Genomic DNA, 27,883 nt, shown 5'->3' on the forward strand with positions numbered 1-27,883 from the left:
GTTGCTTCCTGACCTGCATACAGAGGCAGGTCAGATGGTCTCTTTCAGAATTTTCCAGTTTATTGTGATCCACACAGTCAAAGGCTTTGGCATAGTCAATAAAGCAGAAGTAGATATTTTTCTGGAACTCTCTTGCCTTTTCGATGATCCAGCGGATGTTGGCAATTTGATCTCTGGTTTCTCTGCCTTTTCTAAACCCAGCTTGAACATCTGGAATTCACAGTTCACTACTGTTGAATCCTGGCTTGTAGAATTTTGAGCATTACTTTACTAGTGTGTGAGATGAGTGCAATTGTGTGGTAGTTTGAGCATTCTTTGGCATTGCCTTTCTTTGGTATTGGAATGAAAGTGACCTATGAAGGTCTTTTTTTTTTTAATTAACATGTCATTGTTCATCTCAGATGTTGATTGAGGTTTCAAGAATGATTTGCAGTGGGTTTTGAAAACAGTCTTATACTTATGAGTTTGGAGTTTCACATAGATAAGTATATTTCATGGTTAGTTGTTGAGCTGTAAGACATCTGACCAGGCTACCCAAGTGACTCAGTGGTAAAGAATCCACCTGCCAATGCAGGAGATGAGGGCGATGACTGTTTGATCCCTAAGTCAGGAAGATCCTCTAGAGAAAGAAATAGCACCCACTCCCAGTATTCTGGCCTGGAAAATCCCATGGACAGAGGAGCCTGGCCAGCTACAGTCCATGGGGTCACAAAGAGTCAGACACAACTGAGAAACTGGGCAGGCACCTAAGACAACTAACCATTTAAACCTGAAAAACAGTTCATTGTTTTGTAACAATTCAGTTTTTAACCATAGACATTTCAGTTAGAACATGGATTGTATTTATAATTCAATGCAAATCCAACAGTTGTATTTGGAGTTAAATTATTTTTAAAAATTTATTTAATGAAAAAATAAAAAATAAATAAATATGGATTACAATTAGTACTCCCTTTTCACTCTCTCCTTTATAACTCATTTTCTTTTTCTTTTTTTTTTAATATCTTATTTGTTTATTTGGGCTGCTCTGGGTCTCTGTTGCTGCATGTGGGCTTTCTCTACTTGCAGCGAGCAGGCTTTCTCTGCTTGCAGGCTACTCCTTATTGTGGGGCACGGACTTCTCACTGTGGTGGCTTTTCTTATTGCAGAGCACAAGCTCTAGGTGCATGGGCTTCAGTCATTGCAGCACATGAGTTCAGAAGTTGTGGCACACAGGCTTAGCTTCTCAAACACAAATGTGATCTTCTCAGACAAGAAATCAAAGCCACGTCCCCTGCATTGGCGGGCATATTCTTAACCACTGGACCAAGGGAAGTCTTTCTTTTTCTTCATAACACATGTAACTATCTGACATGCTATATGATTTTTATTTGCTTATGCATTTTCTCCATAATTGAATTTTAGGAGCTTTTGTTTTTCAGCACCCCTACACTCCCTGCATAGGTAGTAGCTGGAATAATGTTGAAATTCGATTTGTGTTTTTCAAATGCATAAAAGAATTTCTCTTTAAACAATAAATAAAGATTATTTTTATTGCTTTTTTTTAATTGTTGAGAGTTGGAAATGAGAGTAAGAGAAGTTTGCTAATTATAGATGACACAGGGGATTCTCGAAAGGGGACCAAATCCATGAACAAAATATTGAAATTAATTTCTTGTTGGCAAAATATAGAATAGTTATATTTCAACAATGTGATAATGGCCATTTCCAAGAAATGCAGTCATGCTATTGTCTCCTTTCCTGATAGTCACTTCCACAAAATGGAACCAAGGAACGTAACAGGAGTTTCACAATTTCTTCTTATGGGATTTTCAGAAGAACCAGAATTGCAGCCCCTCATCTTTGGGCTTTTTCTCTCCATGTACCTGATCACTGTGTTTGGAAACCTGCTCATCATCCTGGCCGTCAGCTCAGACCCCCACCTCCACACCCCCATGTACTTCTTCCTCTCCAACCTGTCCTTTGTAGACATCTGCTTCACTTCCACCAGCATCCCAAAGACGCTGGTGAATATACAGACAGAGAGCAAAGGTATAACTTATGAAGGCTGCATCATCCAGATGCATTTTTCACACTCTTTATAGGATTGGACATCTTCCTCCTGACTGTGATGGCCTATGACCATTTTGTGGCCATCTGCCGTCCTCTGCACTACACAGTCATCATGAACCCCTGGCTCTGTGGACTGCTGGTGCTAGTGTCCTGGATCATGAGTTCTCTACATTTCTTGTTAGAAAGCTTAATGGTATTACAATTCTCTTTCTGTCAAGTTTTAGAAATCCCCCACTTTTTCTGTGAACTTAATCAGATGATCCAGCTTGCCTGTTCTGACATGTATCCCAATAAAGTAGTGATATATATTGTAGCTGTGCTCCTGGGAGGTGCTCCTTTTTCTGGTATCTTTTACACTTACTCTAAGATAGCTTCCTCTATACACAGAATCTCATCAGCTCAGGGGAAGTATAAGGCATTTTCCACCTGTGCATCTCACCTCTCCGTGGTCTCATTTTATTGTACTGGCATAGGAGTGTACCTTAGCTCTGGTGCTTCCCACAGCTCACACTCGAGTGCAACAGCCTCAGTGATGTACACCGTGGTCACACCCATGCTGAACCCTTTCATCTATAGTCTGAGAAATAACGAGTTAAAGAGGAGTCTGAAAATACTCTTCGGGAAGGAAACTATCAGTTCAGTTCAGTCGCTCAGTCGTGTCCGACTCTTTGCGACCCCGTGAATCGCGGCACTCCAGGCCTCCCTGTCCATCACCATCTCCCGGAGTTCACTCAGACTCACGTCCATCGAGTCCATGATGCCATCCAGCCATCTCATCCTTGGTCGTCCCCTTCTCCTCCTGCCCCCAATCCCTCCCAGCATCAGAGTCTTTTCCAATGAGTCAACTCTTCACATGAGGTGGCCAAAGTACTGGAGCCTCAGCTTTAGCATCATTCCTTCCAAAGAAATCCCAAGGTTGATCTCCTTCAGAATGGACTGGTTGGATCTCCTTGCAGAGCCTATTGTTCTAGGGCTAAAGAAATGCCTACCACAGTAGAGTTCAAAGCCTGAGCCCAATGCTGCTAGTCTTTGAGCAGACTGTGGAATTAGAACATGCCTCTTCAACTCTCTGCTTTGGTTTTGACTCTATACAATTTACGTAACTCACTCAGTTTTATGATATCTCTGATACCTAGAAGTTTTTTCCTTTGTCATTTTCATACTCTCCCAATTTTGTTACCAAACTTGGGTTTGGAATATTTGAAAGTTCCTATTTATCTAAAGGGACTACATGAATTTCCTAGGAATAATTTCTTGTCAAATATAATATATCATTTTGTGTATTTTTTCTTTCATTTGACTTAAAAAACAAACAGTCATGAATTTACTGTGTGTGCTCAGCTGCTCAGTCATGTCCAACTCTGCATCCCATGGACTGTAGCCCACCAGGCTCTTCTGTCCATAGAATTTTCCAGGCAGAACACTGGAGCAGATTGCCATTTCCTACTCCAGGGGATCTTCCCTACTCCTATGATTTTAAAAAATGACTCTTGATAATCATAGCTATTTATGAGTTTATAACAGAGGAAAATCTGAGATCACTATTTTTCACTTTTGTGAATGATATTTCTTTGCCTATCACTACCTTAATTGCTTTTATGATAACCCAAACTTTGCCATATTGGTTGTTATCACTGATTATATGATATTTTTCTATTCTCCACAATCTTATTCTGCTGTACCACCTGTGTCCACTGTGTCTACCATACTTGCTGGCAAAAACTGATGTTAAACTAAATGTCTTCAAGTACAATCTACACAGAAAGACAAGTATGAAAAAGTACACCAGACTCCTTTGTCCCTGGAACTCTCCAGGCAAGAATACTGGAATGGATTGCCATTCCCTTCTTCAGGGGATCTTTCGGACCCAGGAATCAAACCCAGATCTCCTGCATTGTAGGCAGATTCTTTACCATCTGAACCACCAAAGAAGCTCTCTATGACAGAGTTGACCTTAAGTATAATGAAGCAAAACATCAAATCATACATTTACTACTATGCAATTCGAGTCTTTTCTGGCAGTTCATCTTCTCATTGAAATAAGGACTGTCAGTGTCCATTTATAAGATGTATTCATTGAGTTGAAGGACTGGAGGCATATTTTGTTTTTATTAGTTACTCTCATCTTTCTGTTCAAAACTTTCCAGTGCTTCCAGGAAATATCATTCCTTCCAATTTTTCTAAATGCAGTATCTCCCACTCTTCAAAGTTTCATCACAAACACTAAAGGGGCAGAGAATGAACAATATCAATATCATGAATTATGTCTCACTCTCATACTTAAGGATGACTCACTTCAAACCTCAGATTCTTGTTCAGGTATGTGATTCAAGGTCACAGGTGTTGTAAAAACATCTATGTCCTACCAACCTCCCCATGTGACCTGAAAAGAACCTCAATGGGGTCACTTTTTCATACAGTTATGCAAATTAAACTTGAGTAACTGAGAAGTCATGAACAAATGTCAGAACAAATGTCTGGAACCAGTAGAATCAGATTTTTGCAACAGCCCTCAGTTCAGTCCAATTTGTGTACTGCACCAGTTAGCTGCCACTGGATACAAACTTTCCTACAATAAAACTGCTTAATAGAACATCTTTGTTATCAAATGAGGTGGTCCAGTGAAGAGTTATTCTGATCTCTGCAGAGCTTCTCATGAGTCTGCAGTCAGGCATGAATCTATATCTTGTGCTTCTAAGGCTCATCCATGATGCTGTGTGTGGCTATACTGTTCTTCCATCTTCAACTAATTTTTGTCATTTGACTTTTTTAAACATGTAGGCTAAATACTTGCAGGGAAATGAGCTTAATAATTGTGAATTGCTTTAATTTAATTCCACTACTTTAATATCCACTTATGAAAATTTTCTTTTTCCCAATTAGAGAAACATTTCCTTCCCCTGTGAGCTGTGACTCAGCTACCTGTGCTCCAGATCCTATGCCTGCATGCACACTGGAACTGATAAATACTAATAAATATTTTCAAGCATGGCTCCATGCAATAAGCTGTACCCATTTAAAAGTCATTAAAAACTTAAAAGTATACACTGCCTGGTTCTATTTCTATACATCTTGAGAAAGAATAAAACATTTACTGCATTGCTATCTGAACTATCAGTTCAGTTCAGTTCAGTCACTCAGTCATGTCTGACTCTTTGCGACCCCATGGACTGAAGCACACCAGGCCTCCCTGTCCTTCATCAGTTCCCAGAGCTTGCTCAAACTCATGTCCATCAAGTCGGTGATGCCATCCAGCCATCTCATCCTCTGTATGTCCCCATCTCCTCCTGCCTTCAATCTTTTCCAGCATCAAGATCTTTTCCAATGAGTTAATTCTTCACATCAGGGGGCCAAAGTATTGGATTTCAGTCTCAGCATCAGTCCTTCCAATGAATTCAGGACTGATTTCCTTTAGGACTGACTGATTTGATCTCTTTGCAGTCCAAGGGACTCTCAAGAGTCTTCTCCAACACCACAGTTCAAAAACATCAGTTCTTCAGTGCTCAGCTTTCTTTATGATCCAACTGTCACATCCATACTTGACTACTAGAAAAACCATAGCTTTGTTGGCAAGGTAATGTCTTTGTTTGCTAATATGTTGTCTAGGGTAGTCACAGCTTTTCCTCCCAGAAGCAAGCGTCATTTAATTTCATGGGTACAGTCACTGTCTGCAGTGATTTTGGAGCCCAAGAAAATAAAGTCTGCCACGGTTTCCATTGTTTCCCCATCTATTTGCCATGAAGTGCTGGAACTGGATGCCATGATCTTAGTTTTTCAGATGTTGAATTTTAAGCCAATTTTTTCACTCTCTTCTTTCACTTTCATCAAGAGGCTCTTTAGTTCTCTTTCACTTTCTGCCATAAGGGTGGTGTCATCTGCATATTGGAGGTTATTGATTTCTCCTGGCAACCTTGACTCCAGCTTGTGATTCATCCAGTCCAGCATTTCTCATAATGTACTCTGCATATAAGTTAAGTAAGCAGGGTGACAATATACAGCCTTGATGTACTCCTTACCCAGTTTGGAACCAGTCCATTGTTCCATGTCCAGTTCTAACTGTTGCTTCTTGACCTGCATACAGATTTCTCAGGAGGCAAGTAAGGTGGTCTGGTAGTCCCATCTCTTGAAGAATTTTCCACAGTTTGTTGTGATGCACACAGTCAAGGGCTTTGGCATAGTCAATAAAGCAGAAGTAGATTTTTTCTGGAACGCTCTTGCTTTTTCTATGATCCAACACTATATTTTGCACTGCTATATATTGTTATAAATGTAATCTCACTGGTCTCTGTTTCTTCACTTCTGTTGGTAACAAGTAATAATAATATATAATATGAACATAATAATAATGTATAATAATAAACATAATTTCTGAAGTATGCTGTAAAAAAGAACTCTGTAAAAAAAAATTTATAGCTAAAAGGAAACATTCAGGTATAAGAGGTACATGTGTGAAATGAGCATTATTTGTATATATTTTCCTCTCAAACACATTCACACACACATAAGTACATGCATGCAGAGTCATTTATAATCCCATTTATTTTATTGAAAGAATATTTTATTAAAAGTTGGACAATAAAGAAACAAAAATAATGAATGTTTGAATCAACATGAAATTCAAGGAGTGTAGAAATTTAGACAAAAAGATTTAAAGTTGATTGTGTGACCTTGCTTTTGATATAAGTAACTTGTCATAAGGCCTCAAAATCAGAAACACATTTATATTTATGGAAAACAGAATTCGATCCACTAACTAATAAGGCAGATATTTTTGACTCTAATTTTCTTCTCCTGTTAAGGTGGGGTTTACACACAAAATCCTTTATCAAGGGAAAATTAAATGTCTAAATTGAGAAGCTTAAAAATAACTATATTTTATTGGATAAATGTATGGATTGCACTTGTATTTCTGCTGTAACAAATTACTACACTGTGCTTTTAAAAATTGAAGTTCTAACTATCAGAAGCCCATATTCCTCTTATTGGACTGAATTCAAGATGCTAAAACTGAGACCTATCTGGATGCTCTAGGGAAGAATAAATTTTCCTTCTTGAATCACATTCTAGGGGCCACCTGTACTCCTCGTCCCAAAACTGGTTTGTAATTTTCACCAGAACACTGAATACCCCGGAGCCCCAATCCTGAAATGGAGGGTGAAGTTATAATAGTGCTACGTCACAGAAGGAACTTCTCTAAACATTAAACCAGATCATCCCTATAAGATTCTAAGGTAGGTTATGGTTGCTTGATGAAATCTATCTCACAGCTTACATGCTTTTTTTTTAATTTAAATTTATTTAATTGGAAGCTAATTGCTTTACAATATTGTATTGGTTTTGCCATACATCAACACAAATCCGCCATAAGCTAATTGATAGCACTTAGCTTCAGATATCGGAGAAGGCAATGGCAACTCACTCCAGTACTCTTGCCTGGAAAATACCATGGATGGAGGAGCCTGGAAGGCTGCAGTCCATGGGATCACTGAGGGTCGGACATGACTGAGCAACTTCACTTTCACTTTTCACTTTCATGCATTGGAGAAGGAAATGGCAACCCACTCCAGTGTTCTTGCCTGGAGAATCCCAGGGACAGGGGAGCCTGGTGGGTTGCAGTCTATGGGGTCGCACAGAGTCAGACACGACTGAAGTGACTTAGCAGCAGCAGCAGCTTCAGATATGTGGGTTTCCCTGGTGGCTCAGACAGTAAAGAATTTGCCTGCAATATGGGAGACCCAGGTTTGATCCCTGGGTTGTGAAGATCCCCTGAAGAAGGGAACAGCAACACCCTCCAGTATTCTTGCCTGGAGAATTCCAGGGACAGAGGAGCCTGGTGAGATACAGTCTGAGTTTGTGAAGAGTTGAACATGACTGAGTGACTAATATGAAATTCCTGAAGGTTTTAGCAAAAGTGTCAGGAAGCCAAGGAGTGTACTGTCCAATGTTTTACATTCAAGGAACAAAGCTGTCCCTATTATAGAGAGGGGAATAGTAACTTTCTAAGGGTATCATGGGCTATATCCCTACCACGAGTCAATGCTTTGGAGATCCAAGGAACCAATTCAAGACAATTGCCTCAGTTTCACATGTTGGAGAATCTTAGAAATAGTGTCGGTATAAGGTGCTGAGAGATTAGACCTCTGGAAGGCAACTGAGTTAATGGAGAAGGGTTAATAAAAACCGAATTCTCCTGGCTTATCACCTGCTCCTCTGAGAACAGAGCATCAGAAGAAAAAAGATTCTTTCTGTACAGACCAAGTGCCATAGGGATTCTTCTGCTTATAGGTCATTATAACAAGAGCGAATGTACCTGATGAGAAGACATAGAGAGCTGTAAATACCTCCTCTGCTTCATCCCTGAACTTGTACAACTTGGGCATGATTGAGACATGGTTTTTGCTTTGGGAGTCCTAAGTCTGGTTAAAGGACCAATGACTGACCCCTTCCTGCTGCCTTGTCTGGGGACAGTGTCAGTCTCCATCATCAACCATCAGGAAGAGAATCCGACTTCCACATGGAGACCTTCCTCTCAGAGTCCCCATGCAGGTGAGTCCAAGAGCCCAAAAGACCCTATAGGGAAAAGTCAGAGAGAATGAAATCCAAAAACGTTTACTGGAGGTCACCTGGGAACCAACTCAGCCTAGCCAAGAGCCCAGCAACCACAATGTTTGTTTGCTTGCTTGCTTAAAATATCAGTGTGTTTTGATGATGCTGTAAAGAGACACGAACACTGAATTCAGTCAAGCAACATTCATTGATGCCAATTAAATGATAGGCATGGAAACACATGTAGAAGAGAGATGAGAGAAATAAAGCATTTCCAGTAAATATATAACATGTGCAAGTATCTTATTAATTAACTGGAGTAGAAAAATACGGTATTAGCTATGGTGGGATGTAAAATGAATTAAAGATGTTTCTTCCTAATTTTTATCATGGGCCATATTTAACCAAGTTTCCATATTGATGAGAAAAATCCACACCAAAGAATGCCTACAAGCTCAACTTTGCAACAATAGAACACATTCTTCACAGCCTAAGAGGCATATATTTCACAGTGTCTTCTGTGACATATGTTAAAAAAAAATTAGAGCTAAAAAAGGGTACACTAATGATCTTACTTTGCAATTATTTCCATGACTCGAAATACATATGTGGGTTCGTCACCCATTTACACTCTATTTCAAATCACCTACATGAGTCCTTTGCTTTAAGTTGGGTTATTTGTCTTTTTGTTAAGTTGTCTCAGTTCTTCCTTCAAACACTTGTTTTGAGATAATTTTGACAAAGAAATATTGTACATGGTTGAGGTATATACAATATTTTTATATATTGATATGAATGGATTTTGTAAAGATCATCAAATCAAGCTAATTGTCATGTCCATTGCCTGTACAAGTTTCTGATTGTGTGTTCATGTGTGTATGCTGAGAAGATTTAAGATCATCAAATATATCAAATTTGAACCTTTCAAATCTTATCAAATTTCAAGGAGTAAGCCCTTTGCTTTCATATGGTAGGATCAGGGAAATTTTACTCCTGTCTTTGATTGAAATCTTTCAGAAAAGATTTATTTAAAAAGATAAATTTAAAACAATAAATCATTTTTTATTCAAAAAAAATAGAGAATGTAAATGGCTATAAAAAGCATCTCTGCTTTTTCTTTTATTTCCAAGTTGTTAGCAATTTAATTTTAAATCATGACTTATTGATTTAGTTAAATTATTACTAATTCATCTGCTTATATAATTTACTTGTATATTTTTATTCCATTTTGTTACATAAATTGTTTTGAAACTAATCTACTTAACCTAATTTCATTCTCACTGATTTTTTCCCCATTAGTTCTTAGTTTATTTTATTTTAGTTTATTCTTTCTATATTATGCACACATACATACACATACTTTTATACAAATGCAACAATGGAATTCTATACATATTGTAAATGCTGTTTATGTTTGATTTCATCATTTTTCCTAACTTCTGTCCCATTTTCCTTCTTACTCAAAATTCCACCTTACTCAAAACCCTGCTTCCAGTCACCAGGATGAGGATGATTCAGTATTTTTATGGTTATATAACATTTCATGATGTTATAACTTTAATGGTCACTCATATTCTTTTTTTATTAAACTTATTATTTTGTATTGGAGGATAGCCAATTAACAAGGGTGTAATAGTTTCAGGTGGTACTCATTCAAACACCTACATGTATCCATTCTCCCCAAACTCCCTCTCATCCAGGCTTCCACATTAAGCAGAGTTCCATATCCTACACAGTAGGTCCTTGTTGGTTTCCTATATTCTTTTTCATTAAATTGCTATTATATCAATGCTACAAATTTTTTTACAATAGTGAAGCTCAAACTGTGGATGACTTTGTCCCCCCAGGGTTCATCTAGCAATGTCCAGAGATTTTTACGGTGGTCAGATGCGGGAGCTCAGTAAAGCTCAGGGGTGCTCTAAACATCCTACAATTCAAAGGACACACTCCACCACAATGATCTGAATCAGAATGTCAGTCATGCCAACACTGCAGAACCCTGAGTTAAAGACTGTTGCTGTTATCGTTTAGTCACTCAGTTGTATCCGACTTTTTTGTGACTCCATGAACTGTAGCCCACCAGGCTCCTTGGTCCATGTATTTCCCAGGAAAGAGTACTGGAGTCGGTTGCCTTTTCCTTCTCCAGAGGATCTTCCTGATCTAGGGACTGAACCACATCTCCTGCATTGGCAGATGGATTCTTGACCGCTGAGCCACCAAAACTGTATTTTGAATATGTATGAGTGTCTACAAATATTTTCCTAAAATAACAGTTCACATCTGCCAGAAAATTCAGAGAGTACTAGTTCAAAAGTTCTCGTCCCAAAATGTAACAAATCTTTAAGTTTTTTCCTAGTGGTATGCTATGAAAAAGATTTCTTGTTTTTTAACTATGTACCAAGTTAAAACAAAGATTTATACATTTTGTCACCATTTTGATAATTTGTTATTATGCACCCAGTATTATATGCCAACTTTCCTACAGTTATCAGCCTTTCAAATCATTTTTACAAGTGAATTTTTTTCAGTTGAGTTTGGGAACTCAGGAGACCTAAAATTTTAAATTTTTATTTTGCTGTGTATGTCCATCCTGCTATACGCCTTTCTGCCTTATTTAAGATGTTTTTTCCAACTCACAGGGTTTTGTAAATTTTATCTATTTGTTTATTTATTTTTGGCTGCACTGGGTCTTCATTGCTGCGTGTGGGCTTTCTCCAGCTGTGGCCAGTGGGGGCTGCTCCCAAGTTGTCGGGCGCAGTCTTCTCACTGCTGTGGCTTTCCTTGTGGGCCTCTGCGGTGCACAGGCTTCAGTAGTTGCGGCACACGGGCCTAGTCGCTCAGTAGCATATGGAATCTTCCCGGACCATGGACTGAACCCTTGTCCCCTGACTTGGCAGGTGGATTCTTATCCACTGGATCACCAGGGAAGTCCAACCCATAGCTTTTATATGTCGATTTAAAGATGCTCATCTTCAATGCGTTCATTACTCTCACACTGAGGTGGTCATCACTAATTTTTTAAAAAATGTTGGAGGGAGGAAAGAAACTTTACTTTTTGCAATACAGATGTTTATGCCTGCTTTTATCAACAGTTCAATTTTTCTGAATAAATTGAAATACACCCTTGCCATATATTAAATGTTCATGTATAATAAGACCTAAGTCCCAATTCTGAATAATAACTGATCAAGCTATGTGCGAGAACATTCTAGGAACATTATATAGTGTACTATTTTATATCTAGATTACTGGCAAATTAATTGATTCACAGTGATATTATAATTTATTACTATTTCAATGCTTGTTCAATTCATTTTCAGTGCTCCATGCAATTTACAGCACTTGTTTTGAAACCATATTACTTAACCTGGTTTCACTCTCCTTGTTATTTTCTCTTTTTTTTCTTATCTTTTTTATGATTTCAAAAATTTTTTTTTTTTACTTTATTTTACTTTACAATATTGTAACACATGGAACCAAGGAACATAACAGGAGTTTCAGAATTTCTTCTCATGGGGTTTTCAGAGGATCCAGAATTGCAGCCTCTCATGTTCAGACTTTTCTTCTCCTTGTACCTGATCACTGTGTTTGGAAACCTGCTCATCATCCTGGCTGTCAGCTCAGACCCCACCTCCACACCCCCATGTACTTCTTCCTCTCCAACCTGTCCTTTGTAGACATCTGTTTCACCTGCACCACCATCCCAAAGATGCTGTGGAACATCCAGATCCAGAGCAAAGGTATCACCTATGAAATCTGCATCACCCAGATGTATTTTTTCACACTTTTTGTAGGATTGGACATCTTTCTCTTGACCATGATAGCCTATGACCCCTTTGCGGCTATCTGTCACCCCCTGCACTACATCGTCATCATGAACCTCTGGCTCTGTGCCCTGCTGGTGCTATTGTCCTGGATCATCAGTCTCCTGCATGCCTTGCTGGAAAGCATAATGGTATTGCAACTTTCTGTACAGTCTTCAAAATCCCTCACTTTTTCTGCGAGCTCAGTCAGATGATCCAACTTGCCAGGTCTGTCATCTTTCTTGATAAAGCAGTAATGTAGTTTATACCTCTGTTGCTGGCTGGTGGTTCCCTCATGTGTATCCTTTACTCCTACTCTAAGATAGTTTCCTCCATACGTGGAATCTCATCAACTTGGGGGAAGTATAAAGCATTTTCCACCTGTGCATCTCACCTCTCACTAGTCTCCTTATTTTATTGTACAGGCACAGGACTATATCTTAGCTCTGCTACTACCCACAGCTCACACTCAAGTGCAACAGCCTCAATGATGTACACTGTGGTCACCTCCTTGCTGAACCCCTTCATCTATAGCTTGAGAAATAAAGACTTAAAGAGGGCTCTGAAAATACTCTGTGGAAAGAAATAATATAAAAGAATTTATTATCCTAGGGCTTAAGAAGTGCCCATGATAGCAGAGCTCAAATCCTGAGCCAAATATTATTGGTATTTGGTCCAACTGTGGGAGTGGAATATGCCTCTTCTATTTTCCTTGGAGTTTCTATTTCAACTTCTTCATACAATTTACATAGCTCACTTTTAAGTTTGGTGATAGTGCTAGTATCCAAGAGTTTTTCCCTTTTTCATTTTTATACTTTCCCAACCTTGGATGTGAAATATTTGAAGACTCCCATTTATCTCAAGGGGTCTCTTAATAATTTTTCTCAAGTGAAACGTATCATGCTGAGGATTTGTTTGTTTGTTTGACTAAAAGAATAGTTAAGAGCCATACCATTCCTATGGAGGGAAAACTCCTCTTGGCAACCACAGCTGTTTATAAGTTTATGACAGAGAAAAACTTGTGACCACTGTTTGTCACAAACATCATTCCTTTGTATATCACTACCTTATGCTCTTCTTGATAATCCAAACTTTAAAATGCTATTTGTTATCACAGATCATGGGTATTTTCTACTCGTTCAGATCTTGTTCTGCTGTGTAACTTGTGTCTCCTATATCCACCATAGTAGTACTGTTAGTCACTAGTTGGGTCCGTCTCTTTGCGACCCCACAGAAGGTGGCCTGCCAGGCTCCTCTGACCATGGATTCTCCAGTCAAGAATACTGTAGTGAGTGGCCATTTCCTTTTCCGGAGGATCTTCCCAACCCAGGGATTGAACTCGGGTCTCCTGTGTTGCAAGCAGATTCTTTATCTTGTATCTACCATAGTCACTGGCAAAAACTGATAATAAAATATGTGTTTTCAAGGAGAATCAAAAGAAGAAAATGACTATGGATATAATATGGTGCTAGAGCAGACCTACCTTAAGTATGATGAAACAAAATATTAAATGATATATTCATAACCTTGGAAAATATGTCTTTTTCATACAATTCACCTATTCATTGAAATATGATATAAAAGTGTCCATTTGTCATGGAATAGGGGGGACAGAGGTCCGAGAGGGAGGGGTTGTATGGATACAGATAGCTGATTCACTTTGTTGTACAGCAGAAACTAACATGACATTGTAAAACAACTATACCACAGTAAAAAATAAATGAATATATAAATAAATAAACTTGTGTAGTTTTGTGCAAGCTAAAAACAGTGTCAATTTGTAAGGTGTACTTACTGAGCTGTAGGACTGGTGGCATGTTTTGGCTTTTTATTAAATTATTTTCATGTTTTGTTTGAAATTTTCCAGTGCTTTCTGAAAATATGATTCCTTCCATTTCCCTAAATGAAACAGCTTCCATTATTCAAACTTTTGTCACAATCTCTAGAAGGGTAGAGGATGAACAATTTCAACATCACCCACTATAGGTTATGCTCATTATCAAAGGATGACTCACTTGAAAGCTCAGATTCTTCTCAGCTATAAGATTCAGGGTCACAGGTGTTGTACAAACATAACTGTCTTTCCAACCTATTCATGTAACCTCAAAGGATTCTCACTGGAGACATGTTTTTACACCCTTACATGATCTAAACTTGAATAACAAAGTAATCATGAATGTTACCTTCAAATATCAAAACAAATGCCTGGAGCAAGTAGAATCAGATTATTACAACTGCCCTCAGTTCTGTCTGATTAAATTATTAAATCAGTTAGCTATTGTTGCATACAAATTTCCTAAAATAAAATTGCTTAATATAATATCACTATTATCAAATGAGGTGGTCCAATGGGAAGTTGGCTATAGGCTTCTCATGAGCCTATAGTCAGACTTGAAAATCTACCTTGTGTTTCTAAGGCTCATTCACAATGTTGTATATGATTGTACTGTTGTTTTGACTTAAACCAATTTATGACATTTCACTCTTTTGATATGGGCTTCCCTGGTGGCCCAGTGGTAAAGAATTCACTTCCCAATGCAGGCGACATTGGTTTGATCCTTGTCTGGAAGAAATCTGTTGCAACAAAAATAGAAATGAGTGGACAGTCATTGGCACTTACCAGCTAAACGGGCCTGCAAGAATTAAAAAATCTTGGTTATTCTTTAGCTGTTATGACTAAAAAACACTTGTAGCTAGACTTGTCCTTCACAAAGTTTCAAAAAAGTGAATTACTCTGACTCCATGTAGATTATACTCTGTACCTGGCATTCTTCTCCCCTGCACTCTCTTGTAGCATTCTGCATTTCAGAAAGAAGGTCATTGAACCAATAACTTCAGGGACACCACACTTGATTGCTCAGTTGTCTGATGCCAGCTGTAGCCATTTTGAAACTTTAAGCGAAAAATATGCAAGACCTTCATAAGGATATAAAACCTCTCCCTATTGTCTAGAGAGGAGGGCACAAGTCTTGAGACACAGGCCTGCTGGGTTTCCCTTTCACCTGGCAAAAATAATAAAACTACTTTTTTCTATTTCCTCCAAACTGTCTCCATATGTCTACTTGGCATCAGTGGGCAGGGAGCCAAGACTTTGGTAACAGATCCCATAGAGTAGGAAATGGCAACCCACTCCAGAACTCTAGCCTGGGAAATCCCATGGACAGAGAAGCCTGCTGGGCTACAGTCCATGGGGTCACAAAGAGTCAGGCACAACTTAGCTGAGCTGAGGCTAAATAGCTTGTGGAGAAAATGAGTTTAATAATTATTAATTGCCTTAATTTAATTCCACTACATTAATGTCCACTTAAGAAACTTTTCTTTATCCCATGCAGAGGAGATATCTCCCACCATCATGAGATCTGACTCAGCTACCTGTGCCCCAGGTCTTACCTTAACATATACACTACAATTTTTAAATTGTAATAAACGTTATTAAAGCAGAGTTACACAGAACAAACTTTACTCACTTAAAAGTCATTTAAAAATGAAGTGTATGCTGCCTGGTTCCATTTCTATACCCCTTGGAAAGAAATATACTAATTTCACTACTTTGTTACGTGTATGCATATGCGTGCTCAGTCACATCTGACTCTTTGCAACCCATGAACTGATCATGGGAATCTTCCTGATTCCAGGGATTGAATCCCTGTCTCCTGCATTGCGGGCGATCTCCTGCATTGCAGGCAGATTTTTTACCAACTGAGCCATTAGTGAACTACCCCAAGTATGAAATCCTAATAGTTTTAGTGAGCATCAGGAAGCCAAAGAGTGCACTGACCAATGCTTTTCATTAATGGAATAATGTCCCTCTTATAAGTGGAGAATAACAGGTTTCACAGGGTTCCATGGGCTGTGTAGCCATCACAAGTCAATGTTTTATTGACCCAAGGGATCTATTCGAAACAGTTGCCTCAGTCTAACTAGTTGGAAAAAATTTTAAATTCAGAGATAAGATGAGGTGCTAGGAGTTTAGGCTTCTGGAAAGGAAGAGAGATGATGGAAAAGGATTAATAACTTAATTCACCTGGCTTATAACTGGTATCCTGGAAACAGAGAATTACAAGGAAGAAAAAGAATACTTTCTGTCCAGATGAAGTCCCCCAGGGAATTCAGGTGCTTACACGTCACTGTAACAAGAGGGAAATGTACATAATGAGCAGACAGAGAGAGCCGTAAATAACCACCTCTCCTTCATCCCTGAGCTTGTACAACCTGGGAATGGACAAGACCTAGTTGTTGCTTTTGAAGTCCTAAATTTGAGTAAAGGACCAATGCTTGACCTCTTCGTGCTACCTTGTGTGGGGACAGAGCTTCAGTCTCCATCATCAGCCATCCAGGAAGAGAATCAGACTTCCACACAGAGACCTTCCTCTCAGAATTTCCATGTAGGTGAGTTCAAGAGTCTGGAAGACACTGCAGAAGAAGGTTAGAGACAAGGAATCCAAGAATGTTTACCTGAGTCCACCAGAGAACCAACTCAGCCTAGGTCAGAGCCCAGAGAACACTGTGGTTAATTGCTTGCATGATTAAAATATATCAATGTATTTTTATAATGCTAAAAAGAGAACTGAACATTGAACTCAGTAAAGCAATGTTCAGTGATACCAAGTAAATGATAAAAATGAAGCCCAATTAGGAGAGGGATGAGAAGCATAAGGGGCTTCCCAGGTGGCTCAATGGTAAAGAATCTACCTGCCAATGCAGGAGCCACAGGAGATGCAAGTTCAATTCCTGGATCAGGAAGATCCCCTGGAGGAGGGTATGGAAACCCACTCCAGTATTCTTGCCTGGTAAATCCCATGAACTGGCGAGTCACAGTCCATGGGGTCACAAAGAGTTGGACACGGCTGAGCAACTGAACACACATGAGGCATAAAGTGCTTCCAGTAAAAGCAGAACTTATGTCCAAGTATCTTATTAATAGTTTGAGTAGATAAATAGTATATTAGTGATGTAAGGATATAAAATATAATTAGGTCATTTCCTTCTAATTTTTTTGAGGAAGCATATTTGACCATGCTTCAGTATTCATTAGAAAGACACACTGGGCTTCCCTGGGAGCTCAGTGGTGAAGAATCCACCCGCCAGTGCAAGAGACACGGGTTTGATCCCTGGTCGGGAAGATCCCACATGCCTTGGAGAAACTAAGCCTGCGCACCACAACCACTGAGCCTGTGCTCTAGAGCCCGGGAACCACAGCTACGGAGGTCCTCACACCCTAGAGTCCATGTTCTGCAATAAGAGAGGCCACTGTAATGAGAAGCTCATGCAACACAGCTAGAGAAAAACCGCATAGCAACAAAGACTTAGCACCGCCAAAAATAAATAAGCAGATACGCACACCAAAGAATGCTTGTGAATACATCCTCACAACAGTATTTGCCAGATATATACACTTCACAATATCTTCTGTGAAAAAAAATTCAAATGTAAAAAGGGGTATGCTGATGAGCTTGTTGTTTGGTCGCTACCTTATGTCCAAATCTTTGTGCCCTGTGGACTGTAGCCTACAGGCTTCTCTGTCCATGGGATTTCCTGGATAAGAATACTAGAATCGGTTGCCATTTCCTCCTCCAGGGAATCTTCCAGACCAGGGACTGAACCAGTGTCTCCTGCATTGGGAGGTGGCTTCTTTGCCACTGTGCTGCCAGGGAAGTGCTAATAAGCTTACCTTGCCATTGTCTCATTATCTCTGAGGGTGAATATGTGCGTGGATTTGTCAGCCACTCACTTTATCTTAAATGATGTGTGCCAGCCATTTGCTTTTCTATAATAGGATCAGAATAGGATTCCTATCTTTGAGTGCAATCTTTCAAAGAACTGGAGATGTTTGCTAGTCATTAAGATGTTGTTTTATTCTTAAATCACGTCTGACTGTCTGCGACCCCTTGGGCTGTAGCCCATGAGGCAGTTCTGTCCATCGGATTTTCCAAGCAAGAATACTTGAGTGAGTCGCTATTTCTTCCTCCAGGGGATCTTCGCGGACCAGAGACTGAACCCATGTTTCCTGTATCGGCAGGTGGATTCTTGACCACTGCACCACCAGTGAAGCCATTGTTTCTACCTTTTATCCCATTTGCCTTCTTTTTTTTTCAATTTTCCTTCTTACTCAATAATTTCTCACAGACCTGCCTCAAATCACAAGTATAATAATGAATTCATCATTTTTATGGCTGTGCAACAGGTCATGGTGTGCCTATACTACTAACACTTTGACGGTCTTTCATATTGTTTGAGCTTCCCTGGTAGCTCAGCTGGTCAAGAATCTGCCTGCAATACAGGAGACTCCTGTTCAATTTCTGGGTCAGAAAGATCCACTGGAGAAGGGATAGGCTACCCACTCCAGTATTCTGGCCTGGAGAATTCCTTGGACAGTATAGTCCATGGGGTTGCAAAGGGTCAGACACAACTGAGTGACTTTCACTTTCACTTTCATATCCTTTATCATTAAGTTGCTATTATACCAAAGCTACACAATATGTTAAGATAGTGAAATTCAAACTCTGACTCTAACCATGGATGGTTTCATACCTCAGGCATTTTTGTCTGTCACACATGGAAGGCTCTGTAGAGTTAGGGATGCTCTAAATATCCTATAATGCATAGGACAGATGCCACCACAAACAGTGATCTGGCTCAGAATGTCAATGGTGCCAACACTGGAGAACCCTTAATTAAAGAATATCTGTATTTTATTTTTTAATATAAATTTATTTATTTTAATTGGAGGCTACTTTACAATATTGTATTGGTTTTGCCATACATCAACATGAATCTGCCATGATGTGCACGTGTTTCCCCATCCTGAACCCCCCTCCCACCTCGCTACCAATACCATCCCTCTGGGTCATCCCAGTGCACCAGCCCCGAGCATCCTGTATCATGCAGAATATCTGTATTTTGAATGTTTATATCTGTCTTCAGTTTTTTCCCTAAGACATTATAACACTTCACATTTCTGCCAGAAAGAAATCAGAGTCTCCTTTGCTACTAGTCCAGAAGTTTTCAGCCCAGATTTGACCGGTCTTCAAGATTTTTCCCAGGGCCATGGTAGGAAAGAGATTTCTTGTTGCTTTCCTAAACTACATACTAAGCTAGAGCAAAGATTTACATACTTGGTCACCTTTTTGATTTGCTTATTATTATTATGTGTGGGCTTCTGTGGTGGCTCAGTGGTAAGTTAGAATTTGTCTGGCAGAGTGCAGGTGACGTGGGTCCATCCCTGGGTCGGGAAGATAAATTCCCTGAGGAAGGAAATGGCAACCCACTCCAGTATGCTTGCCTGAAAAATCCCATGGACAGAGGAGCTTGATGGGCTACAGTCCATGGGGTCACAAAAGAATTGGACATGACTTAGTGACTAAACAACAAAAGCAATAATTATTATTATTATTATGTACACATATTAGCAACTGAACAACAACACATATTATATGCCCATTTTTCTACAGATACAAGCCTTTCAAATAATTATTTTAAAAGATTGTTTTTCAGTTGATTTGTGAGGCATATATTTGGCCTTAAATTTTTTTTAATTTTATTTAGTTATATAGGTCTATTGTCTTGTTTCTGAGTCTTTTGCATTATTTAAGGTGATTCTCCACCCCCTCATTGATATTATATATTTACATGTCAAAGTGTTCATCTAAAATGTGCTGGCTATTCTTACACTAAGGATGTAATCTCTCTAATATTTGTAAAATGTTTGAGGTAGGCGAGAAATCATTTTTTACAAGATAGATATTTATGCCAGCTTTAGGAACATTTCGGTCTTTTCAAATAAACTGAAATGCAACCTTGACATATATTAAATGCCCATATATAAGGAGACCTAAGTCCCGATTTATTCAACAAATAGTGACTGAGCATATGCTACATGCCAGATTACTCTAGGAACATTATATATCATATTATTTTACATTTCGATCATTGCCAATTTTATTAATCCATATTGGTAACGTAACTGTTTGCTATTACATTTCTTCTTCAATTAGTTTTCAGTGCTCCATTCAATTCTGTTTACCACAGTTTTGAAACCATGCTATTTAACTTGGTTTCATTCTCTTTGTTATTCTTTTTATTTCCTAACTTGTCATTTAACGAAATTCATTTTTATACAAGTGCACATATATTTACATACTCAATTAAAATACAAAGATGAACAAAACAGCTGACGTCCCTACATGTATGGATCAAGCATTTTAATTGGGAAGACAGAGTGCAATAAAGGAAATAAGTGTATAATACAATGTCCCCAGATGACTAACATGAAGAATGTTGGTGAAAAGGTTGAAACTGTCATGGTGTATCCAGGTTTTCTTTTTTTTATTATTTTTTATTTTTTATTTATTTTGCTTTACAATACTGTATTGGTTTTGCCATACACTGACATGAATCAGCCACGGGTGTACATGAGTTCCCAATCCTGAACCCCCCTCCCACCTCCCACCCCATATTATCTCTCTGGATCATCCCCGTGCACCAGCCCCAAGCACCTGTGTATGGACCTTTGATCTTTTGGGCAAAGATCAGAACCAGGGCTAGAGTGCGCCCTTAGGACTCATGTAAAAATTTAAAAAAAGATTAAAATCCAAGAATAACAACAAGAAACAAGATGTCACATATAAAAGGGAAGAAAGAGGCTTGCTTCTCTGCTTTCATATAAAAACACTTAGTCAAATGAAATGAAATAAGAACAGGAAAAACAAGTTCTGCTGCCTGATATTAAAAATGGCCAGTGCTCAATTCCTATCCATTGTGCTTTGTAAGCATCCTTTTATGAAGTGCTATTTTGTTCCCTTCACTCATTTTTCTCTTGGGTCATACAACCCATAAGTGTTTTAGACCACAAGTTACTGGTACTCTGAATAAATTTATTTTTTCTTTTTAATAATTTCTGCTGGGCATCAAGAGAATATAATAGCATGTGACATGTTATAAGAACCAAAGAAATTTTCTTACCACAGTCTCTCAGGGACCATTTGAGTTTATTAGACCTGTATTCTCTTTCATGTCCATTCTCTATTTCTCTCTTTCTCTCATGTGTAGAAATATATATTGTTGTGGCTATTGTTCAGTCGCTAAGTCGTGTCTGAAACCTTGTGACCCCATGGACTGCAGCACACCAGGCTCCCCTGTCCTTCACTATCTCTCGGAGTTTGCTCAAATCCATGTCCATTGAATCGGTGATGTGATATAATCACATTATTCTTTGCTACCCCCATCTCCTTTTCTTTCAGTCTTTCCCAGCTTCAGGGTCTTTCCCAATGAGTCAGCTCTTCGCGTCAAGTGGCCAAATTGTTGGAGCATCAGCTTCAGTATCAGTCCTTCCAATGAATATTCAGGGTTGATTTCCTTTAGGATTGGCTGGTTTGATCTCCTTGCAGGCACATATATATATCTTCAGTCATGTCCAACTCTATACAGTCCATGGAATTCTCCAGGCCAGAATAGTGGGTAGCCTTTCTGTTCTCCAGGGGATCTTCCCAACCCAGGAATCAAACCCAGATCTCCCACATCACAAACAGATTCTTTACCAACTGAGTTATCAGGGCAGCCCCATATATATATATACATCCAGATTTAAAGATACAGTACTAATATATAATATAGTTGAACACTGAAAAAAATTTATATGTCTTCAATACATGGCATAAAATGGTCATACCAAAATTAAACACCAAGTTACACTGATATCTAGGAAAATTACAAACTGGAATTTCTGAATACCATTTGTACATAATCTTATCTGATCAACTTGAGTTGTATCTAACTCTAAATCATTTGTGGTTGTAAAGGGTGAAAAATTCATGGAAATAACACAGCCTAGGAAGCCAGGGTCTTGTTGTGTGTCTTTTGTTTTCTTGCCTTGTGAAGGATGAGAAGTCTTCAGAGCAGGGGTACTGAGCTCGCATATTCCAAAGTGATTCTCATACACTGAGGCCAGAACTCAATCAGCAAAAGGTACTGAAGAAGAGATTCAATTAAGCATATAGGCTAGGACTTCCCTGGTGTTTCAGGGGTTAAGAATCCACCTCCCAGTGCAGGGGATGCAGGTTCAATCTCTGGTCTGGGAACTAAGTTCCCACATGCCACGGGACAAATAAACCAATTCACCACAACTAGAGAACCTACAACTACAGAAGCCTGCACACTGCAATGAAGACTCAACAGAGCTCCCCTCCCCACCCCCCAAAAAAAATACAGGCCCCCTTTGCAGCAATTTCATAAAGTGCTAGAGAAATATAATATGGAGGAGGGACTCCTTGTAACTTGCAGTCTCAACAGCAGCAAGGAAACCACCTGGCTCCTCAACATCCTCTGACACCATCTCTCCTCACCCTCCCTCCTACTCCTTTCCTTCACCACGCCGGTTTCCTTTTTTCAACTAGAACATCTTAAACGAGCACCTTCGCCAGGGCATTTGTACTGGCTGTTCTCCCTGCCAGGTACACACTTCTCCTGATAAGTTCATGGCTCCTGTTCTCTCTTCCATGAGGTCTCTGTTCAAATGTCACCTTATTTGTGGTCTTACCTGAACACCCATAAAAATAGCATCCCTTCTTTACTCTTTCCTTTACACTTGCTTTCATTTTATTCATAGTATGTGTCACCATATGAAATACTATATTTTTATTTGCTACATTGATTCTCCATGACTGGATTTCAGGAGCTTTTGATTACCAAAACACTGTACTCACTGCATGAACAAAATATTGACATTAATTTCCTAATTGCAAAATGCATAAGGTAGTAATGTCCACTTGCATGAAAATTAGTCACCTTTTTTTTTTACTTTGTTTTACTTTACAATACTGTATTGGTTTTGCCATACATTGACATGAATCCACCACGGGTGTACATGCGTTCCCAAACATGAACCCCCCTCCCACCTCCCTCCCCATAACATCTCTCTGGGTCATCCCCGTGCACCAGCCCCAAGCATCCTGTATCCTGCATTGAACATAGACTGGTGATTCATTTCTTACATGATAGTATACGTGCTTCAGTGCCATTCTCCCAGATCACCCCACCCTCTCCCTCTCCCTCAGAGTCCAAAAGTCTGCTCTACACATCTGTGTCTCTTTTGCTATCTCGCATACAGGGTCATCATTACCATCTTTCTAAATTCCATATATATGCGTTAGTATACTGTATTGGTGTTTTTCTTTCTGGCTTACTTCACTCTGTATAATCAGCTCCAGTTTCATCCACCTCATTAGAACTGATTAAAATGTATTCTTTTTAATGGCTGAATAATACTCCATTGTGTTTATGTACCACAGCATTCTTATCCATTCATCTACTGATGGACATCTAGGTTGTTTCCATGTCCTGGCTATTATAAACAGTGCTGCGATGAACATTGGGGTACATGTGTCTCTTTCTATTCTGGTTTCCTTGGTGTGTATGCCCAGAAGTGGGATTGCTGGGTCATAAGGCAGTTCTACCTCCAGTTTTTTAAGGAATCTCCGCACTGTTCTCCATAGTGGCTGTACTAGTTTGCATTCCCACCAACAGTGTAAGAGGGTTCCCACACTTCAGGCTCTACTACAAAGCCACAGTCATTAAGACAGTGTGGTACTGGCACAAAGACAGAAATATAGATCAATGGAACAAAATAGAAAGCCCGGAGATAAATCCACACACCTATGGACACCTTATCTTTGACAAAGGAGGCAAGAATATACAATGGAGTAAAGACAATCTCTTTAACAAGTGATGCTCGGAAAACTGGTCAACCACTTGTAAAAGAATGAAACTAGATCACTTTCTAACACCACACACAAAAATAAACTCAAAATGGATTAAAGATCTAAACGTAAGACCAGAAACTATAAAACTCCTAGAGGGGAACATAAGCAAAACACTCTCCGACATAAATCACAGCAGGATCCTCTATGATCCACCTCCCAGAATTCTGGAAATAAAAGCAAAAATAAACAAATGGGATCTAATTAAAATTAAAAGCTTCTGCACAACAAAGGAAACTATAAGCAAGGTGAAAAGACAGCCTTCCGAATGGGAGAAAATAATAGCAAATGAAGCAACTGACAAACAACTAATCTCAAAAATATACAAGCAACTTATGCAGCTCAATTCCAGAAAAATAAACGACCCAATCAAAAAATGGGCCAAAGAACTAAATAGACATTTCTCCAAAGAAGACATTCAGATGGCTAACATTTTTTTCCCTTTACTTGTAGTCACTTCCACTACATGGCACCAAAGAATATCACAGGAGTTTCAGAATTTCTTCTTCTGGGATTCTCAGAGGAACAAGAATTACAGCCCTTCATATTTGGACTTTTCCTCTCCATGTACCTGATCACTGTGTTTGGAAACTTGCTCATCATCCTGGCCGTCAGCTCAGACCCCCACCTCCACACCCCCATGTACTTCTTCCTCTCCAACCTGTCCTTTGTAGACGTCTGCTTCACCTCCACCACCATCCCAAAGATGCTGTTGAACACCCAGACACAGAGCCAAGTTATCACCTATGAAGGCTGCATCACCCAGGTGTTTTTTTTTACACTGTTTGCAGGGTTGGATGACTTCCTCCTGACTGTGATGGCCTATGACCGCTTTGTGGCCATCTGCCACCCCCTGCACTACACAGTCATCATGAACCCCCAAATCTGTGGGATTCTGGTTCTGGTTAGCTGGACCATCAGTGTCCTTCATTCCTTGTTACAAACCTTAATGGTGTTGAGACTGCTTCTGTGGAGAGCTGGAAATCCCTCACTATTTCTGTGAACTCAACCAGATGGTCCAACTTGCCTGTTCTGACAACTTTCTTAATGACATAGTGATATATTTGGCAGCTGGGCTGCTGGCTGGTGCACCCCTGTCTGGGATACTTTACTCTTACTCTAAGATAGTTTCCTCCATATGTGAAATCTCATCAGCTCAGGGAAAGCTTAAAGGCTTTTCCACCTGTGTGTCTCATCTCTCAGTTGTCTTCTTGTTTTATTGTACGAGCTTAGGAGTGTACCTTAGCTCTTCGGCTACCCAGAGCTCACACTCAAGTGAAATTGCCTCGGTGATGTACACTGTGGTCACACCAATGCTGAACCCTTTCATCTACAGTCTGAGGAACAAAGACATAAAGAGGGTTCTGCAAGCATTCTTCAGAAAGGCAGCTATAAATAGGCCATTTGTCTTCAGCTGAAGAAGGCCATCTGATTGAAGGGTTCAAAACCCAAAGCCAGAAATTGCAGATCTTTTTTCAGATTCTTTCAATAGATTGAAGAAGTATGACATGCTCCTTTTATTTATTTCCTAGAAGTTAAATTTCTTTGAATTCCTCCATATAACTTAATTTCACTCACTTGATTAAGATTTGTGATCTTTCTCATTTTCAAGAGTTTTTCCACGTTATGGTTTTCTCACTCTCTCAAATTTATTCTCAACATTGGGTCTAAACAATTTAGGGAATTTCCATTATCATGTGATTAGATATATTGATACAAATATATTATTATGTCATGTGTGAAGGCATATTTAGTCTCTCAGAGTCAGACATGAATGAGCGACTGAGAAGTGCAAGGGTCAGTGTTGGCCATTAAATGATGGACATAAAGGCTCAATTAAGAGAATGAGTTGGAGGTGTAAAGCTTCCAGTAAAAGTAGAAGCGAAGTCCAAGGATTTTTGCTATTAATTGAAGTAAAGATACTGAGTATTAGCTGTGGAGGGTTGTACAGACATGTAAGGACTTTTATTTTATAAGATGGAGCCTAAGTGACTACAATGAGAGGGATCCAGACAAAGGAATACTGGCAAACATTTCCCTACAAAAGTAGTTCATGAGACATACATTTCACAGTATCTCCTCCCTGCTAATATTCAAATTAAAGAGTATTTATATGTAAAAATGGACATGCTAATGAGCTTACTTTGCAATTATTTCATTAGCAGTGAGGCTGAATATATTTATATATTAATAAGAAAGTTAGTTGAAAATTGTCTGTTCACTTCCTTTGCTTTTGCATCATGAGTTTGGCAGGATTTTTGCTTTTGATCATATTCTTTCAAAGACTAAATTTTTTTTCATCATTTTTGCTCTTTGCCACTTAGTTGTTTTATGTATGTACACAAGTTTTGTGCAGAATGTGTGAGAGTTTATAAATTTTGTGTAGTAAACTCAACAAGTCACTTATATTCTGTTCTTTTCATTGCTTTTTAATTTTTTTAACTGAAAGAATAGAGCAGTCACTTACACATTCTTCACTGCTTTCACCAAAAATGAAAATGAGTGCTCTTATGCATTGTATTGTTGTGGTTGCATTAGTTGCTCAGATGTGTCCAACTTTTTACAATCCCATGGACTGCAGCCTGTCAGATTCCTTTGTCCATGGAATTCTCCAGGCAAGAATACTGGAGTGGGTTGCCATTCCCTTCTCCAGAGGATCTTCCCAGCCAGAGATTGAACCCAGGTCACATGTAATGCAGACAGATTCTTCACCATCTGAGTCACCAGGGAGGGGTTGATGCTAATAAATCACACTTTATACATATTTGCAACTACTTTTCACATCCCTTATTACTTGCTTTTGTTCTTTGTGATTAGACATTGCATTTTTATTTCTTAAAGTTGCACCATATTTCTAAAATGTACATCATATTCAGCCACCATTTGGAAGGCATTTCTCTTTACAGTTGACTAAAATCACCTCTATCTTCCATATGCACATTTGAATCCATACGTTTCTATGTAAGAGGAAATTGTAATTTAGATAATGCTTCCTCCCTACATTTTAAAAGACCTTCTGTTGTATTCTTTTATTTCCAAGTTTTTGGTAACCTAAAATTGAGCCAGTAACCCAAGCTTATATAATTAAAACATGTTGCTGTTCAGTGGCTAAGTCATGTCTGACTCTGTGACCACATGGACTGCAGAATGTCAGGCTTCACTATCAGTGTCTCCCAGAATTTGCTCAAACTCAAGTCTATTGAGTTGGTGATGCTATCTAACCATCTCATCCTCTGCCATCCCCTTCTCCTTTTGTCTTCAGTGCTTCCCAGTTTCAGAGACTTTTCCAGAGAGTCACCTCTTTGCATCAGGTGGCCAAAGTATTGGACCTTCAGCTTCAGAATCAGTCCTTCCAATGAATATTCATGTTTGATTTCCCTATGGATTGGTGGTTTGATCTCCTTGCATTCCAAGGGACTCTCAAGAGTTTCGCTAGTACCATAATTTGAAAACATCAATTTTCCAGCACTCAACCTTCTTTATGGACCAACTCTTACATTCGTACATGTAATGTACGAATTGACTGGACAGACATTTGTCATAAAATGATGTCTCTGCTTTTTAATATGCTGTCTAGTTTCCCATAGCTTTCCTTCCAAGGAGAAAGTGTCTTTTCATAAATTTAACTCAGTTCATTTAAGTTCAGTTGCTCAGTCGTGTTCGACTCTTTGCGACCCCATGAACCACAGCACACCAGGCCTCCCTGTCCATCACCAACTCCCAGAGTTC

At 39.1% G+C, this 27,883-nt stretch overlaps 3 pseudogenes; all 3 read left to right on the forward strand.

Moving 5' to 3' along the window:
* On the forward strand, positions 1,761 to 10,502 carry LOC102168902 (annotated as a pseudogene).
* On the forward strand, positions 12,069 to 12,990 carry LOC102168621 (annotated as a pseudogene).
* On the forward strand, positions 24,621 to 25,572 carry LOC102168339 (annotated as a pseudogene).

Source organism: Capra hircus, chromosome 7 (assembly GCF_001704415.2).
Source record: "Capra hircus breed San Clemente chromosome 7, ASM170441v1, whole genome shotgun sequence".
Lineage (NCBI taxonomy): Eukaryota > Metazoa > Chordata > Mammalia > Artiodactyla > Bovidae > Capra > Capra hircus.